The sequence below is a fragment of the Chrysoperla carnea genome, chromosome 1 (genome assembly GCF_905475395.1).
Source record: "Chrysoperla carnea chromosome 1, inChrCarn1.1, whole genome shotgun sequence".
Lineage (NCBI taxonomy): Eukaryota > Metazoa > Arthropoda > Insecta > Neuroptera > Chrysopidae > Chrysoperla > Chrysoperla carnea.
Genome location: NC_058337.1, coordinates 35,932,677 through 35,951,878, shown reverse-complemented (window position 1 = coordinate 35,951,878; position 19,202 = coordinate 35,932,677). Strand labels below are relative to the sequence as shown.

Genomic DNA, 19,202 nt, shown 5'->3' with positions numbered 1-19,202 from the left:
ATTAATGTGTACTAATATGTGGCATTTTAACTTCAAGCGATTTCTCTTAATCTTGCGAGGATCACTGTAGATATGACAGACAACCATATTCGTCGTTCATAAGTCGTCGTAATTATGTAAAGTGAGATATCATATTTAATAGTTAATAAATAGAAAAATCGATTAATGTGAATTTTTAACCTTGGCTCATGCGTTTGGTCTTTAGAGCGCCACAAAAGATCAAACACACATTCCAAAAAATGCAATCATCTTACCATTTTATGTGATTATATGTGAATTGCGTGTACTGTAATATTAATATCGCTTAGAATGATTCAACTTATGCGTTTTTCTGACACAGAATAAAATGAAAGTCGGCAAACTATGGTTTGTAGTGTTTCATTGAATAGGTATTTGAAATTTCGATTGAAACAAAAAATTGCAAATTAAAAAATTATTTAAAGAATCAAAACACCCGTTTGCATGAAATAAAACTGAAAAGAACAAAAAACAAATTTAGTAGAGTGACTCAAATTTTCCTAATAATGGATCCCGATTATGTTAACTACTGGACTTTTCACGCTATCGAGTTTTTTGAATTTTAATAAAAATTTTTATCAATAGCTGTATAATATTGAAATTCTCAAAGAAAGGTATAGCATTTACGAATAAAAGTTGTATTGGGAACGTTTTCGTTATATTAAAGAAATGGTTTGAAGTTAATAAATTTAAACGCTTCAAGGTACAGCGCTCTATGATGTTTGCATATGTATAAGAGGTATGATTATATCCCTATTTAACACACAGTTTGCAGTCAGTATATATGTATATTGATAATGGGATTTTGGGTAGCAAATGTATGAGTATCATTATTTATGCTTCGTATTGAATGGCCGTATTTTACGCATTTCTAATAACATATATAACTATGATGCGGTTTATTAGTCCTGTTGGTGTAATGCAATGTATGGAATTAAGCAACCTTTAGTGTAAGAGTTTATGTCACGTTTATGGTATAATAGTGAGGACATTGGTGGACTATAGCAGCTCCTCTGTATAGGGTTTTTCAACCTTTTCAAAGTTTTCGAATATTTGTAACGGTAAAAACACCTGAAAATTCTGTGAAAAATTAAGAACAAAACTCTTAAAAAAGAGCTAGCAAATTTTAGGATTTTAGAAATTTATCACGATATCATATTTTATTTTTTAAGCATAAAATGTAACGCGAATTGTCTGATTTCAAAAACTCTGCCAAACTATAACGAATTCATTTTCCGAACTATTTTCTAGCTTGTTTTAAAATACATAAAAACATTTAATTTAACCAAATTTACTTTGTCTCTTTAATAAGATGACATGTAAATATCTTTAATGAGATGACGTCGAAGTTATTCGAATTTAAGCAACGTTTAATCTGTTCTGTGCTTGCAACTATAACTTGTAGGTGATTGGATGGATATCTTAGTACACTTTACCCCATCCCGATACTCACCTTTTAAATCCGACTAATTTATAACTAAATGAAAACTGTATTTAGTTATAGAAAATACAATTTACTTAAAAATTCAATTTCTGTAATTTGCTGAATTACTTTGGAGAAATTGATTGAGAACGAAAAATACCTTGATGTAGTAAATAAATGTTGGAAGCGCAATTAAGCTATTTAATATTGGTACTTTCAGTACAAACTATATTCTTATCTGCGTTTCCAACATATATAATATACTAGTATATTTGAAAGAGTATAATGTTAAGTTTTCCAAATTAAAGATTATTGATTAAATGATTATGCACTGATTAGATGGAGTAAAGATTATTAAACGCTAAATTTACATAGCGTTAGTTTAAGAAAACTCAAGTTTAAGGTGTGCAGCGGGTAGGTTTTTTTTATTAGATTGTGGGAATATAAAATAAGAATTAAAGTATAGAATAAAAAATTATCAAATTTTTGAAAATTTTACATTAACCCAGCCAACAGGCAGACGTTCTATTTCAAATAAATCTCGAATAGATTCTAATTGTTTTAAGGTGTTTGTCATATTTCCAAATAGCAGACGAATGTTACCGAAAGACAAACTAATGTTTTAGCCATAAATGCGTATTTAATAAATTTTTGAAATATTATCATTATTTATTTAATTCTTTTTTCATTGAATATCGATCATATTGCAAATCAATTACTTTGTATTCAAATTATAGATTCATATATTTTATACGTTTTCATTTATCTGAGGATATAATTTAAGCTATATTTACAATTTTATATTTATACAAGGTGTACATTATTGTCATCAAATTTGTAAAATATGTATAATTTAATGGATGCTTGTTTGTAATCTTTCAAAACTAATTAAAACTGGTGTAATATAAATATTAGACTGTAGTACAGTAAAAGATGTTACCAAAATCGGCTTATAACGGAAATTGAAAAAAAAAAACCGCTCGCACATTGCTAAAACCTCACAATGTGTTTCTTAGGTGTCAAATATCATTATTTACGATTGAATTAGTGGCGCAAATATTTGTATTGGTTAATAAACAATAAATTTTTAATTGAATAAAACGATTAATGTTCAAATTCACTTGAAAAACTAGTAATTAGTCAACTTGTATGACGTAAATATTAAGTGTTTGTCAAATAGTCGAAAACTATTATACATGTATAACGTATACGTAATTCAAGTTGCCAATTTATTAATTTTGTAAGCCAACTTTAACATGAACGTTTCCATTTAACAATGTACTGTTTTTTTAACAAATAAAAACATTTGCGCCACTAACTTATGTGTTACTAATGATATTTGATACCTGAGCGGTTTCTTTCATTTTCCTTTATTTGTAACATCTTTAACTGTACTACTGCTGATTATTTATATTGAATCATTTTCAGTATCTCCCACAAACTATTAAATTACTAAAATAATCAAGAATTATTATTGAAAGAGAATTAAAAATATACGCTTGGCATGAATCAAAAAGCCTTGGGTTTGATTTCTGGTATATATGTATTGTTTCAATTCTCCTCAATTGAGATTACCGCGATAAGTTATTTGTCTATTCGTTGTATGCGTAGTCATGGTGGGGACAATTAAATCGATGCCAGCGCTTCCAGTGAATTTTGGCGATAAAGGAGGCTGTTATGACTAATTTGCATTTCTTTACATGTTAATCTTATAGAAAATGTCCAATTAAAATTATTGAAAAACACTAATTAATTAAATTTAATGCATTAAAAATTGTGTAAATAACGAATCAAATTGCACAAAAATTATTTTTCAAATATAAATTATCATTATTATTTATTTAAATTTGTGAGACAATAATGTTAAATTTTCAATATAAGTCACAAATGCAATCCATACAATTCTATAATTAAAGTAGTGTATCGTTATCATGGAAACGCCTCCAATAAAACTCATACACGGTGCGAATATAGTGAACGATGGTGTATCATAATCATTTTTAAGAATTCAAGAGATTTAGTATCTACAAACATTTAGTACACAAACAAATATTATAAGTGTAAAAATCAAAAATTTTAATCAAGAAGTTAAATATAATATAAATGAGTTAATTAGATTTGATGCTCCATTTAGTGTTATAAAATAGAGCACCACTACTGAAATGTAAAAATATTTGGATATAAAATGCTTTCAAGAAAATATAACACGAACTATCATAAAAAGATTAACATCCCTGTTTGAACTTGATAATTTTCAACATGAGCCAACCATATAATTGAAAATCGATTTACCATATTGTATTTGATTAGAAGTGTTGTTTAATCTATAAAACTAAATTGAAAGGCATTTATGGGTATACCACTACATAATTTCAAAAATAAACCGTTTAAATACTCTATATTTATAGAAAGAGAGAGACAAAGTTTGTTGAAGTGGTACACACATACTGTAACTAATGGCGAACTTGTGAATTTTTAATGTACTTATTACCAATTCGTATACTATTAATTAACTAACTATATATTCATGATCCATTAAAAGTTATATGATTTAAATGAATGTGTGGCTTTATTCAAGTATTGTTTTATCCACTAGTTAGGTTTATTTAGTCACGCAAAGATAACTTTTCCTTTTGAAATCTTTGTTAATTTTAAAGTTATTATTGACATATTCTAACCTGTAAAATTATAGAAAAGAATGAAGAAATGTTTTTATTCTCCTGGATCGAACAGGGATCAACTTTTCTTCTTGTTTTTCTTTTCTTTTTTTTTTTTTTTGAAACTACATACTTTTTGTAGTAAATTCTGGTTCTTACAAAAAAGCCAATTTTCCCTGAAATTTGTTTCCTAGACTTAAATTTTTGGCACCTGATTTAAGTAATTCAGGTTAAAAAGTGTTCACCAAAAAGAGTTTTAACCAACAAATTCTCAAAAATAATAATATTTGAACAGAATCTTATTTTTCATTGAAAAAAATGTTTTTTTTTCTATACTATCCCTACAGCGCTAAGCCTTAATAAGTCTAAACCTTAATAAGTGATTTTTTTTTTCACAAAAACTGTATTTTAACATTATCATAATACATGTAACTTGCTGATAATGTAGCATTCTATGGGTCAAACAATTTTTGAAATCGCTTAAGTAGTAAACTCAAAAATGACGGTTTGTATATATTTTCATACAAACTTTCACCTCTATTTCAACCTTTCGAAAAATCCTTTCTTAAATGACGCCTACAGTATGAAATCAATATGCTCTCGAAATTCCAAACTCCTTTCATTAGCAATTTAGACTTGGCGTTGATGTATCAGTCGGGATATTACGTCTTCCCCCTCCAGATTATTTCCAATCTCTGAAAGATTTCTGATTTTATACAATATATAAAACGAACAATTTAAACAAAATCTTCAAAATCGGAGCTGTTAGGACTCCCTAAGAATGACTGTTTTATGTATTCGTTTATGCGACTTTATATGTTCAATTATACAGAATAATTCAAACTATTTAGTTAATTTTTTTTTAAACTTATATTCGATTTAAACAAAAATTATTTTAAATGCTATAACAGAAACTATTCTAGAATATTTTCAATTTGGTTACAGATACGCCTTATTTTAGTTATATTCGATTTTATTATCTTAATGGTTTTTAATTTTATCTTCAAAAACCAACTTATAACCAACCACCTTACCCAACTAACGTGTAAATATTTTTGTTAAATATCCGATGTACAATTTTAATGAAAAACTAAAATTTTAACGTATACACAGATATTATCTCAAAAGCATGTGTGTTTTACTTTTTAACACGATACACTCTACAAGTAATGAGATACATATCATTCATACGTTCAACGAAATTTAACCTTTTGATATTAGAAATAAAAACAACAAGGTGATAAGGAAAAATGCTAAATTCGTCTATGTTTAGAAAGCCACGTCACATAACCTATAAAAAAGTATATTTATTTTCTATATAAAATATTTGACGCATGTGCAGAACGTGAGGCAAATCACTCATCACGCGCCTAAAGATTACCAAATGGTTGACGCGAGTGCTGGGGGATTAGGTTTTTGATGCAAATGATAATTTCGTGAATCATGTGCAAAAAACTAAATTGATTTTAGAATTTTCTTAATGAAAACTGATTCAATCAAAAAGAACAGCGTATCGTAAACTAGAAAATATAATTTTTGTAAATGGCCCAATTTAAGGTTTCATGTTTAACAGAAACAAGGAGGAATAATACGCTTTAGTTTTTCCCCAAGCCACGTTTACATAAATTTGAGCTAAAAAGATCGTTGAAGCAATTCGAAACCTTATTTTTAACTTTTGATGTACTGTATTACATATTCGGTGAGGTTGATATATATTATAAATATGAAAGTATGGATGTTTGTTTGTTTGTTACGCTTTAACGCAAAAAGCTAATGGTTTTTAATGAAACTATACAGCTATATAGCTCATGCATCCGAATAACACATGAGCTATAATTTATAAAGATATAACAAAAAATAAAAAAATTATATTTTATTTTACATTTACTAAATTTTAACAGAAACTTTTAAATTATGGTTCAAATTGAAGATAAATTAAAGATTTGTTAAAAAATTTAAAATAGTTAACGTCAAACCATGGCCATCTTTTCTTATATACTAAATGAATTATGACTATTTTTCAATTTAAAAAATTTAAAATTGTGCATATCTTTTAACTGCGTAAAACAATATTTTCAAGTGTTGTGGAAGGGTTATAAGTGAGATTAAGATAGGTGAAAGCTATAAAGCATTTGTTTGTACTTTTAGGCTCTGTGAAGCGGGCGGGTATCAAGCCAGCTATATTCATTAAAAGGATGCTTTTACTGATATTTAATCAGATACAGAGAATTGAATCATAAGTGAGGCACCATTGAATATTCAAAGGGTTTTCCGTCTCGTTTAAATGTAAAACTAAAAAAGAAAAAAAAATCCGTAGCATGTATAACATTTATCTGTTGATTGTGAACAGGAAGAATAATGAGAATGTTCCTTTTTTTCCAAGATAATGTTAATAATATTCATGTAATTATTCTTCCATAGACTGTTTTTATATATTTTATTTTTTTAAATTCTATTATTCATTTAATTAACAAAAGAATAAAAGAATATTTTTAAAGGAGATGACAAAAACGAAGAAAGTTTTTAATAACATATTTTGTGCTTCTTTAAGTTTTATAAAGTAATCTCTGGAAAAATGAGAAAATCACAAGACAACAAACATACGACAAGTTGCAAAGTACAAAAAAAAAAAAAAGAAAATCGAGAAACAAAAAAATAAAATAAAAACAAAAAACACAAGATAATATCATGTTGTTGAGAAAAAGGTACGATGCCAAGCAGTACAGCACACTCTTATAATATATAAGCTATGTTATCGACAACATTGTAATTCAGTATTGAATAACAATTTCCGTCAGTTTTACTAGCACGTTCCATATCGCCTTCACTGCTATTAGAATAGAAATATCTACCTGTGATAATATACGGGGTGGCACATAAAGTGTGGTTCTTTGATTAACTTTCAACCTTCGTTCATTGTCTTCCTTCGTATTTAAAAGATTGCACGAATGGAATTGCCTTCTCCTGTTCATGCGATTTCGAACCTTATTTGTTGAATATTTGTATAAATGAAACCACGGAAAATGTTTAGTTCCCAATGTAAGTGAAAATAAGTTTCCAATGAAATTTTGACAAACGTATTACGAAAACCACATTCGTTTAACTTTTTCCAACACACATTATTTTGGTTCTTGGCAGATATTTTTTTCTCTAAAATCGGAGATAAAATAAAAATTTTTAACAGTACAGTAAAACAACACTACCTCTTGTCCTGTATTTGGACGTCATTATTGGAGTCAAAACTTTGTGGTATTTTCAATTTCATTTTAGGTTAGAAAATATTTCAATATGGCTATGCGGTGCTAGAGAGTTAAACATTATAGCCAGGTTTGGACTCTTCATTACTTAAAATTTTGAATTTTAAAACTGTGGAATTTGGAAAACTGTAAATAAAATCGTTCGTTTGTATTCAAGAATATGATTGAGCATACTAAAAAACGACTATTATGTATAAAGATAATTAAAATAATCAATAACCCATTATCGTATGCGGTTTGATCACATTCGATTTTAAACAGCTCAAAGAGCACATTGAGATAAACCAAACTCGTAGGAGATGCATAAATTTAGATTCGATTGGAGCTAGGAATAAATCTCAAATTTATTTTGTACTGCGACGAGTATGATTGATCTATTGTACTTCTTTTGCGTCAATGATCCTTCAGAAACCCCACAGTTTGAAAAAATTAAAAAAAATTTCTTGGTGACACTTCATTTATGGACATCAGTAAATGCCAAGTGAAGATTTTGTTTAAGAAATAGGCTTTTGCATTTACGGAGAATGTATATTCCAGTTTCCTTATCTTTATGACAAAGTCTACAGATATCGTTTCCTGTGGCCAGTAAATAGATCAGTAAGTATCGTCGAATGATTTTCTCAGTTTCAAATGCTCTGAATTCTTTTTCCATTAAACGCTTTTTATGAAGGTGTACTTCAGAAAGTTTGTTTTTTTTATCAAGTACGATGCGACTATATATGATAAAATTATTTTTTTATATTTAAGGTTTCTTTTCTCGTTATAAATTCGAAGATCAAAGATAAATAATTGTTTAAAACGTTTTAGAAGATATCTTTATAAACCATCTAGGAAAAAATGCATCCTTTTATATGGGCTGTTCTGTACACATGTCGGACGGAACACTCGCTCAATAACCTACGATTGACTGTGTTCTATATATGTGTAAAAGTATTAAGAATACTATGTTCAGGATGTTCGTTCATTTCTCACTTTAATAGATAGTGCTCAAATCTTTGAAGTGCTCACAGCAACGAAACACTATGTATTTTCTAACTAAATTGCAGGTAAAAATATCTAAGTAGATAGATAGATATATCTTTTTCTACCTTTCCGACCAACCAGCTTGTTAAAATTGTTAGATTGATATCGTGTAGTATTTTTGCTTTTTTCGTAATACTCTTATATAAAATACCTTCTCATAAAAATAAATACGACTCAATCAACATAGAATTATATCCGGACGATTTGTTTTTGTGGGAAACGAGTCATTATTCTTTTATAATAAGAAATATTTTTTGTGTTGTTATAAGACAAAGTACCGTATGATAAAAAATTTCTTATGCATTGCACGTTTTAGGAAGCTTTTCGAAAATGTGAAACTATTATATTATTTTTATTTTCCGATTTTTTTCTGATACTCCTACTTTTCGCCTTCGTTGAGGTTAAATGGAGGGTATTGTTCCAATGATATTTACAGCACCTATGCACTAGTGTTTTAATTTCAACAAACTATAAAATGAGTTTCTCATAATATTCAGGATTTATTAAAATTATTTAAACAACAATTGTTAAATTTAAACAACAACTGATTATTTTTTAAGGTCGTCAGTTTAAGATATTTTTATCGTCATTCTGTGAAACGATACATATAAAACATTTTTTTTTATTCTGGAAAGTTACTGTGGACGGTAAGGGTCTCACCAACAAGTCTTGTTTATCCACGCCAACCAATGTCTTCTTTATAAAATAATGAACAGATAGCAATAAAATTTGAATACATTGTAAGCCCCGATAACATGATTAGTATTCAAATAGTTTTTTTTTCTACTTATTACTGTCAATAATAATAAAAATATTTAACTATTAGTAAAATAATGGTTTACCAATAATAATAAATGAATCATTCACCTATTTATTCTATGTGACATTAAAATCAATTTTATAAGCATAATTATGTAGGCACCCTCAAATACAATTTTTTAACCCTAGTATCTAGATGCAATAATATTATAACTATAGTAGAGTAAAATTACGCCTTGTGTATGGACAAAAAGTTCGGGCAGCGAAACTTTGGGGTTTTTCTTTTCACATCAAAATAAGTATTTTTTGAAATTTTTTACTTTCCCGCAGTGGTGCAACCTGTTTAACCAACAAAATCAAAAATGGAATTTTTTTCAGAACTCCTCGTATTTGGGGGGAGGGTTCGTCCCTTCCCCTCCCAGTTATATATATATGTGTACACACATATGCTAAAACAGTTCATTTGACTGTAACTTGAAAAATATTTGATTGATTTTAATGAAACTAATATCGATAGTAGGTTTTATTACTTAAAACATGCGGTTAAAATTTTAGCAAAAATCCGTTAAATAGTTCGGCCAAAATTTCCAATTTAGTGAATTGTTTAAAATGGCTGCCATTTTATTTCATTTTGCCCTACGAGGTTAAATTTTTTTTTAATTGTAGCATTTTTTATTATCTTTCAATTTTATAATGAGTGCTTTACCCGTAAAATAACTCCTTGATCCATATTTTTATGAAAAAACGGAAAATTTAACACTTTCTGGAAATTATTGTTTTGGGGGTGTATGGACTGGCTTTGGGTGGTGTTTTTTGTTTTGGCTTCAGAGAACTATTTTTAAAAGAGGTCTATATAGTTTAAAGCAATATTTTTAAGTTTTAACCCCCGCGCTGTGTGGGGAAGGGGTGTATGGAATAAATGTATCTTAAAAGATTTTAAAAAGAGGTCAAAATAGTTTAAAATGCTAAATATATATATATATATATATATATATATATATATATATATATATATATATATATATATATATATATATATATATATATATATATATATATATATAAATATAACTGGGAGGGGAAGGTAAGAAAACCCCAAAAAAAAAAATGAGGATTAGCCAAATCCTTTGTAATAAAAACATCAGAACAGAGTTCAAGGAACTCTATGATATAAGGACCGAATTGGATCAGTGAAATTTTTACATCATTAATTGCTAGGTTAAAGACCATCCCGCGGGAGTAATAGAAAATAATATATAAGTAGAAAACGATCCGAATTTTTATATAAAACAAACATTTGGGTACCATATCTATCAATTAAGAGAGTAATTATAAATTTAAAAAAAAAAAACTAAATAACATAACCATCTTCATTACAGGTTATGTTATTAAGTGTGTTTTAATTCATCATTTTCTGTCTTAAACTGATCAGTAAGCTAACCCAATTATTGTTTTACATAATAATAAGTTTCGTTAACTATTACACACTAAAAAGCCGGATCATTATCTACTCAGTCATCTTGCTTAAGTAAGATTAGGTTCAAAGGCTTGGTCTACCCTCACTAATTGCTGCTACTTTCTGGTAGTAACTCTGTCGCTTATAAAATTGTTTAAATTTTATTAAAATGTGTTTAATTTGCTATGATTTTATGTATTTATAAAAAAACTTTTAGTTGCTGGCAATAAAAGTTGATTTTCCAATTTTAACGTTTTTACCACTTTCTGTATAAATTGGTCAATGAATATATAAATAAACATCATAATAATGAGCTTTGTAACTTTTTTTCAAAATGTATTTATATTTTACAGCATCGACAGAGAAGTGTGAGATTTTAAAAACACGTTAATTTAATTTTTAACTTTCCAGAGGAAGTTAATGTAATGGGGCCGATTTTGAAAATCTCCAGTTTTACATATTTCCGCGGTTTGAAGGCTGCAATATCCGAATTAAACCTTTTCAATGTTATATCTGTGTGTGTGTATATTCGTTCGGTTTTTTTTTGCCTCGATTATCTCGCGAACCAATTATGATATTAACACGTGACTGTGCTTATTCGAGCGTAATCAAGTATTTAAGAACTGAAAGAGCTTTCAGCATGGAAAAACCCGATAAACAGAATCTGAAAAGTAGATGAAACTCATCAATGGAGATAATGATCGTTCCAGCATAAAGCTGCAAAACATGTTCGAAACATGATCTATAAATGTTAACAAGATCTTTTTATAACATTTTATTATACTGGAAAGTTTTTCGTGTGGACCCCGAGAGTTGCACCAGACTCAATTTATTTCAAATTATTCCTTATCGTATTCAACCACATTAAGCAGCATTTTTTTGCCATCTTGTATTGTGTTCTTAATTAAATTTTGTAAGTGCAGTTCAATTATATAAAAGTTTTATCTCCAATAAGCTGTCTGTTTAGACGTTGACATCTTTGAAGATGACTTTTGAAACTATTTATTATTTGCCAAAACACTGTTAGTGGAATTCGAACTACTCCTTGCTGGATTCGCTTTTTTAGTCCTTCAATATTGTTTTGAAAACCTCTTACACAAAGTTAGCGAAATGCTTGGGTATCCACCACTCCGTTGTGACTGAATGAGCCACTGGAAAAATGTGATAGATAAAAAGAAACAATCCCCTTCTAATATCCAGTACAATTTTCTTGATTAATAATATTTTCTTAGAAACATAGCTAATTTTCTTCAGTACTTAAGTGCTTCTAATCAGGGGCGTAGCTACCGCCGTATCAGCCGTATCAATGATACGGGGCCCCCGGGCTACAGAGGCCCCTAACGTGTGTAAGCAAAAATTAGTAAAATGTTATGATCAATTAATTGCTCTGAAAACATGGTTAAAAAATGCATTCCATTAAGGAAGTCATGGAATTATTGCTGATAAAATTCAAGTCACAAGCATGCTTTCTATTCTTGACCCTTCCAGATACAACCGCAACAGCTGAAAGAACATTTTCAAAATTAAAACTAATAAAAAATAACCTAAGGACTTCGATGGAACACGAAAGGCTATCAGACTTGTCACTATTGTCTATGGAGGCAGAAATTTAGAAAAACTGAAATCATCTTCAGCTTTGAATTTATAAGCTATCAATTTCTAGGAGAAAGTGATAGCTTATCAATAAGTTAATTTAATTTAATGCAAGCATTATGTTTCATTTGTGAAAAATCTTTATCCTTAATTTGGGCCCCCAACTAATTTTGATACAGGGCCCCTCCAAGACGAGCTACACCACGGCCTTCTAATGCTTTTTCATGTAATTAAAAGAGAAAAAAAGGATATTTTGAAAAAATTGACAGGGTTTCTTTTTACAAAATCGTGTTTTCAAAATTGTCAACTTCTGTGCCCCACCTCGTACTTAACTTGATATAAAATAAAATTCAATTAATAAGTTTTTATTACTTTTTGTTTTTAAAATATAAATAAATATAATATTCAAACGTGCGATATACGATACCTATATACACACTCTCATTCATACGTATATATTAATGTTATTAATAATATTTATTTTAATTTCTATAAAATGCTAAAATTGTTTTTAGAACAATTTTAAAACACGCATACCATTAAAATGTTGAACAAATATCATATATAACCCAAAATATATAAAATATTTTCTAAGTATACTTTAATATACAGGGCTAATTCTTTATTTCTGTCCATTAAGACAATTTCAATCATTAGAAATTAAGGCGTGAGGGTGTTGTAAAAAAAGGATGATGATTGAAAATACTATTTTGGTTCTATGCAAATAATTTACAAATACATAAGGTCTTTAATCCCCAATAAAAACTTGAATCTGTTTTTAACAGAAGAATTTGAGGCTATCTTCTATTTCAAGTTTTGTAGAAAATCAATGAAAACTTAATTACATAACGCAGCACCTTGGGGTTTCCAGACCTTTCCCTGAAACTATTCATCTTGAGTTTTGAAAAGAGCACAAAAGCATATAGTTTTTAATTTACAAATCACAAGTACGGTAAGCTATTCTAAGAGCAGGCGGGAGATAAAAGCAGACAGTGAAGCTAGCGACCAAACGATTTGCGACTTGCAGCTAACTTTAGTTCTGCTTAGACCACCTAACAGTGTTAAAGTACTTCACGAAACAAAAAATCGACGCATAAGTTACATAAGTCTGATGTTATTTGTGTAATTTATTATTTATTTTCATCATTTCTAAAGTATTACAATTTGAAAATGTAATGTACTTCATATAAAACGATTACTGTTTTCGTATGATGGTGTATCAAGCTTATATTGTAAATAAAGATAGTTCCGCTACTCACCACTAGACGGTAGCAGCAAAAGTGATTGCAAAAAATGGCTGGCGTACTCTTATATGACTGTCTGATGCTATGTGTATATAAACTGAAGCTCATTCTTCTATACAAATTGTAGCGCTCTTCTAGACTTACTAGAAAGATGCGGTTTTTTGCATTTGACATAAAATTGCTTGATTGCTTCATACCTACAGGAAATATAGGTGCTTGATACCCATAGGAAATATAGGTAGGAAATTTTCAATTTTCCATTGCAATCCAAAGGAAAATCGTAAAAACACCACCCAAAATTACCTTTTTCAGTTCTATTCATGGTAGAAAAGCAGAAGAATTGAGTGTTCGAAGTGTATAACTAGGTGGGATGAGATATGCACCGCATATATAGAGGTTACTGGATTTATTTGCGATTTATGTGTATATTAATACACGCGTACTCTTATCGACACCTTTGCATATTCTAATACACCTGTGTGCGTAAAAGTTCGCAAATTATATTTTATGATCTTTAGCAAATTACGCAAAACTTTATTGAGACAGCAAGTTGCAACTTGCTATCTTTGGAATAAAACCAAAACTGATAATAAAATTTTTTGTTTGTTTGTTCTTTAACCTTGTGAAGCTTTAGTGCGTACTCGTATGCTAGCTAACCCTATTTTACAGAAAATATCAAATGATTTCGTCAATTGGTGAGTAAATTATAGGTATAGGAGTGGACCCTCAAAATATTTTAGGAGAAAGTTGATACGGATTGATAATGAAATTCAACAACAATTTCTTAAAAACTGTTCATTTAAAAAGTTTGGGTCTAAAGGCCCTTTGGAAAAAAAGTATGTTACGAAGTACCTTATTGTGCTCATATGCTGTGCCCAAAAAATAAGGGGACATTTTAGTTTAAACCATGAAGGTTATAAAGAAGGAGAACGATCGCAATAGAAAATATTGCCCCCAAAATATGGACAAAATAAGTGAGGCGTTGGGATCGCTAAGTTGTATCATTAAATGCGGGCTGTTGTGCGCTAGTATACTACTTACCGACGACAGCGCGGCTGGTGGCTGAAAATGAACTATAAATTCTACAAATTTTCAGGGACAGGTGCGCTAATGCTTTAGTACATAGCGATCGTTCTCCTTCTTACAACCTTCATGGATTAAACTGCGCGTGTTTGTTGTGCATTATCAATTCATTCCGCCCGGCCAAACAGTCAACAAGGAATATTATATGAACGTTGTGCGTCATTTGCGTAACTCTATCCGTCTGAAAAGACCGGAATTGTGGAAAAACAATTCATGGTTTTACACCACGATAATGCACCATCCCATACTGCACTCATAATTCGTGATCATTTCGTCAAAAACTCAACCCATATCGATCCGCAACCTCCGTAGTCACTTGATCTGGCGCCGTGTGACTTCTGGCTGTTCAGCAAGCTCAAAAAACCGCTACGGGGCACCGTTTTGATACGATAGAGGAGATTCAAGCCGCAGTGTAGACGGTACTGAAGGCAATCCCGGAAAGTGACTACAACCAGTGTTTCGAAGATTGGAAAATCCGTTGTGCATAAGTATATTGCATCAGGAGGGAATTACTTCGAAGGGGATGAAATTGATTTGGAAGAATAAATAAAGAATTTTCAAAATAAATACAATGTCACCATATTATTTGGGCACAGTAATATATATTTTGGCAATGTATTATATTTGGAGATTCGCACTCAAAACTAATTATGTACATTTTAATAGTCATACTATATCAATAAAAATATGCGTGTTATTTTCGTTAACTATGTAAGAGTTCTACCGATATATACACATTTGTAAAATTATTTTTTACTGAGACTACTGAAATCAGTTGTAAATATGTTGTTCTTTACCTATTTTTGATAACAATATTTAAAGTTAAGCATAGGTTACAATATTATTACCAAAAAACACGCCAAATATAGAAGTGTGTATGTGTTTTATTTATTTGGTTATAGGAAAATTATCACAGTTTTAACCTCTGTCTAGTAGCAAATTAATATAGCGGTAATGACTCGCACACAAAATTCGATGTGAGATTTCAATGGATCCTTACGTTTTCATGTCGTCCAAAATTGGAGGTTCAGTTTTCAAAGTAAAAATAACTTTTATCTTTGAATTTTTTTTTAGGAAAAAAAACTTTTATCTTCGATTTATAAATCAGTTAATTTAGAAAATCATTTTGTAAGCATCAAAATAGTGTGTATCGTCATAATAGGGCCATAATATGCCAACCGTCATAATATGTCGTAATCTGAACACTTTTTCCTTAAGAGATAAAGGGGCTAAATGTTAGCTTTCAAGAGATCAAATATCTTTAAATAAACTCTTCGGTTGGTAAAAGCTTAAAAATGGAATACAAATCATCCAGTAACTTCATCAGGTGTTCATACCCACTTAAAAAAACACTGTTTGTGTACATATAGGTTGTGTGGCGTTCCTTCTTGAGACACTAGAATTTTTATAATATATACATATAGGTATTTAAAACACAATAAAATGAAAAAATTCAATATTATAAATAATAAAATAGTAAATAATTGAAAATATTGTTTTATTTAAACTATGATTTATGACGTGATTTAAAGATGTTAATGTTAGATAAGTTAGACGCATTTTTTCATAGATAAAAATCTACAAATTGTTTTGTACTAATATATTCCAAAGTGTAGCATGAGCCTCTATAAATATCAAATAAGTTTTGTTTTCAAAAATAGATTTTATTGTCCCTAGGCTATTTCCTAAACAACTATTTCCATTTTCTTTAATTGTAGAACGCAGGTACATAAAATTCAACCTTTTATAAAAATCACACCTCTATAAAAAAAAAATCGAAAATATTACCACAAGTTTCCAAGATGAAGTAAGTAAAATAAGCAACGTAGCCACACTGTAATTGTGTGTTTCAATTTATAAAAAATAAGCATTGAAAATGAGTATTTTTGGATGTGTATAAATGAATACGAAATTCCTATGAGCATAAACGTAGTTTCAAAATAGTGGCAGACAAACTTTCAATCTATAAAAATGATATTTTATTAAAATATGAAGAGGCAATTCTGAAATATTTAGGTCACTATTTGTAATTTGTATAACATAAATATTCAAAAGTGACACCACGTTGTTTTGTCATTTACACGGAGTAACTTTGTGTGACCAAATAGATAGAAAATGCTTGAAAAGAGTATCCAAATATATATAATGAAGAAAAAGTGTCACAAAATTTTAGATATACACGGAAGAAAAAGGGGATCTGTAAGAATGAAAAACACGGAATAAATATTTTCTATGTAGTACAGTCACAGGTAAAAAATAATTCTAAACAAAAAACATTCTTACTATTTCTATAATTTGAGATATTAGTACACACATTATTCTTAAAACCCGCATACAAGCACTCGAAGAGACCATTGTTTTATATGTTTTCATTTTTCTTTAATAACTTCCAATTAAGAAGGTCCAATTATTCGGCCAGGAGAAAAATGTAAAAATCAATATTCTTCCGTAATCAGTAGAATTCGTATAAGCTTTTTATGGAGAGCAACTGTGCATTAACCTTACTATGGACTACCAAAAAAACTTTATGAGATCATGGAAAACGAGAATCATGGAAAATTAAACACTGCTTTAAAAAGTCCAGGTTATGTTCAAAGCAGCGCCCAGTTTCAGTTTTACAATTATAACATACACGTTAAATAGGAAACTATACATTTTGCCAATTAAGATAAATGTTACCCATTAAAAACTGGTGTCGCCCTATTTGCTTAGTTGGTTAAGGTGTAACCAATTCCGTCCGCGATATGCTTAGGGTAGCGAGTTCGATTCCCGCCGTCGCAACAAAATTAATAGTTGTGATGGTCTGGTGTAGTGCATGGTATATGCGTGAAGGAGGTGCACTCATCCTCTAAAATTGACTCGTTGCCAAATGAAACTATCAGCAGAAACACATATATGGTATCACGATGGGCTCTATAGCTAAAGTGTGTCCTTCATGGACAACCAATATAACCTAACATAACCTCCTAAAATCTGGTATCATATATTTCTTTAGTGATTTTTGAGGGTGAAAGAAATTATTTATCGTAAAAACTATAAGTTTTGATTCAAATTTTCAGATTGGAATACTTTGTTTTATTCATACTAGAAGCTTGTATAAATAAAAAAAAAGGTCAGAGGATGACAACTATCTTAGTAACAATTGAGACAATATTTTAATCCTCTCATCTGTAAAAAGTACAAAGAATGAATGATAATTTAATGCTAAAAAAATAAACTGAAATACTTTTGGACGTCTCGTTGATTTCAATAGAACGTCTTATTTATGTTTCTATCAGCTTTTTTTAGATTCTTTACGAATCAAAAAACACATTATCTTCAATCACAGTTAAAACAGTGTTGGAGTCAAAATTTATGAATGGTTTCTAAGTAGTATTTTTCTAGTATACATGTTTTTGGAGTAAGGCAGTGATCTGTTCGAATATGTATGATGAGTTTATTTTCAATGATAGAATCGACTGACGAATAAATTTCCATAAAAACACCTCAATCAAGATTGTCAATCATTGTGACCGACTCTTAAGGTTGATAGTATATTGATTGAAAAAGTATTAAAATTATCAAATCCATTATGGTGTTTTGACAAACTGGACTACGCATATCGCATTTCGGAAATATCAATTAGATTATCATTCTCAATGATTGTCAGTTTTGATTGATTGTGTGCGGCAGCAATTAACATTTTGATACAGACTTAATCTATTCTGATCCCCCTTCAAGGTCGTTATTAAAAGTTACACATTTGTTGTCTTTGTGCGACTCAATTCATGATTGGGGATCTGAAATGGATATTCGTTGGAAATCCAATAATTTTTTCATATTTTTTTGTATCGATGTGAAAACATATAGAATGGTACCAACTTTATGTAAAAAAAATTAATCGAAAAAATAAAAATTTTTATTCTTAAAATTGTCTCAAAGTGAAAACAATAAATAAGGAATGTTCCTAAATTAAGGTGATGTAAACCTAAACCAAATACATGTTTTGTAGTCAAGTAATGAGTTAATTTAGGCTTTACAATACCACGCAACTACAAAAATATATTATATATGGTGTGCAAGTGATGCTTATACATTTGATAATATAAATATCGCTCTCCAATCATCAATACTCTAAATATAGTCATCTCTGTTCATCAAATGACGGATGTTCGAATTTTAATAATTGAATTAAAATTTTGTTTTTATACCATCGGCAACCTTATATTTTTATGGTATTATTATAAACTACAAGATTGTCTTAATATTTTAGATAGTTTTTTATCTCTAGAGATTTCTATATAGAAATATCCAATTGAAAAGGATAACCTATATGATTCATCATTTTTTCAGCCTAATTTGAACGATAAAATAATAATAAAAATCCCGGTGACCTGGGAATTTTTTGTGATTTTTGGAAACTTAACCAAAAAATGTATTTATGCAGTTTTATTGAAATCCCTAGTATTATACAATCCTTGCATATCTCCTTAATGCAAGAAATAATTTTGACAGAAAACACAAGTTTTTAGTAAAAAGAACTTAATTTTTTTATGAAAGAACATAGTTGTTATAGCCTATCAGATAAAACTATAAGACTTTGCCAGTATAAATGAATTTTTTTGTCGAACTTTTATTGGACTGAAATGTTCATTTCAAAAAATTTCGATGTAATATATCTAATGATGTTCAATCGCATAATTGGGGCGG

The 19,202-nt window shown here is 29.3% G+C and overlaps 1 protein-coding gene across 1 annotated transcript in view; it reads left to right on the top strand.

The window, feature by feature from the left end:
* LOC123303002 overlaps nucleotides 1-19,202 on the top strand; it is a 107,126-nt gene that overhangs the window by 70,416 nt on the left and 17,508 nt on the right. The gene's annotated exons all lie outside the window — the stretch shown is intronic.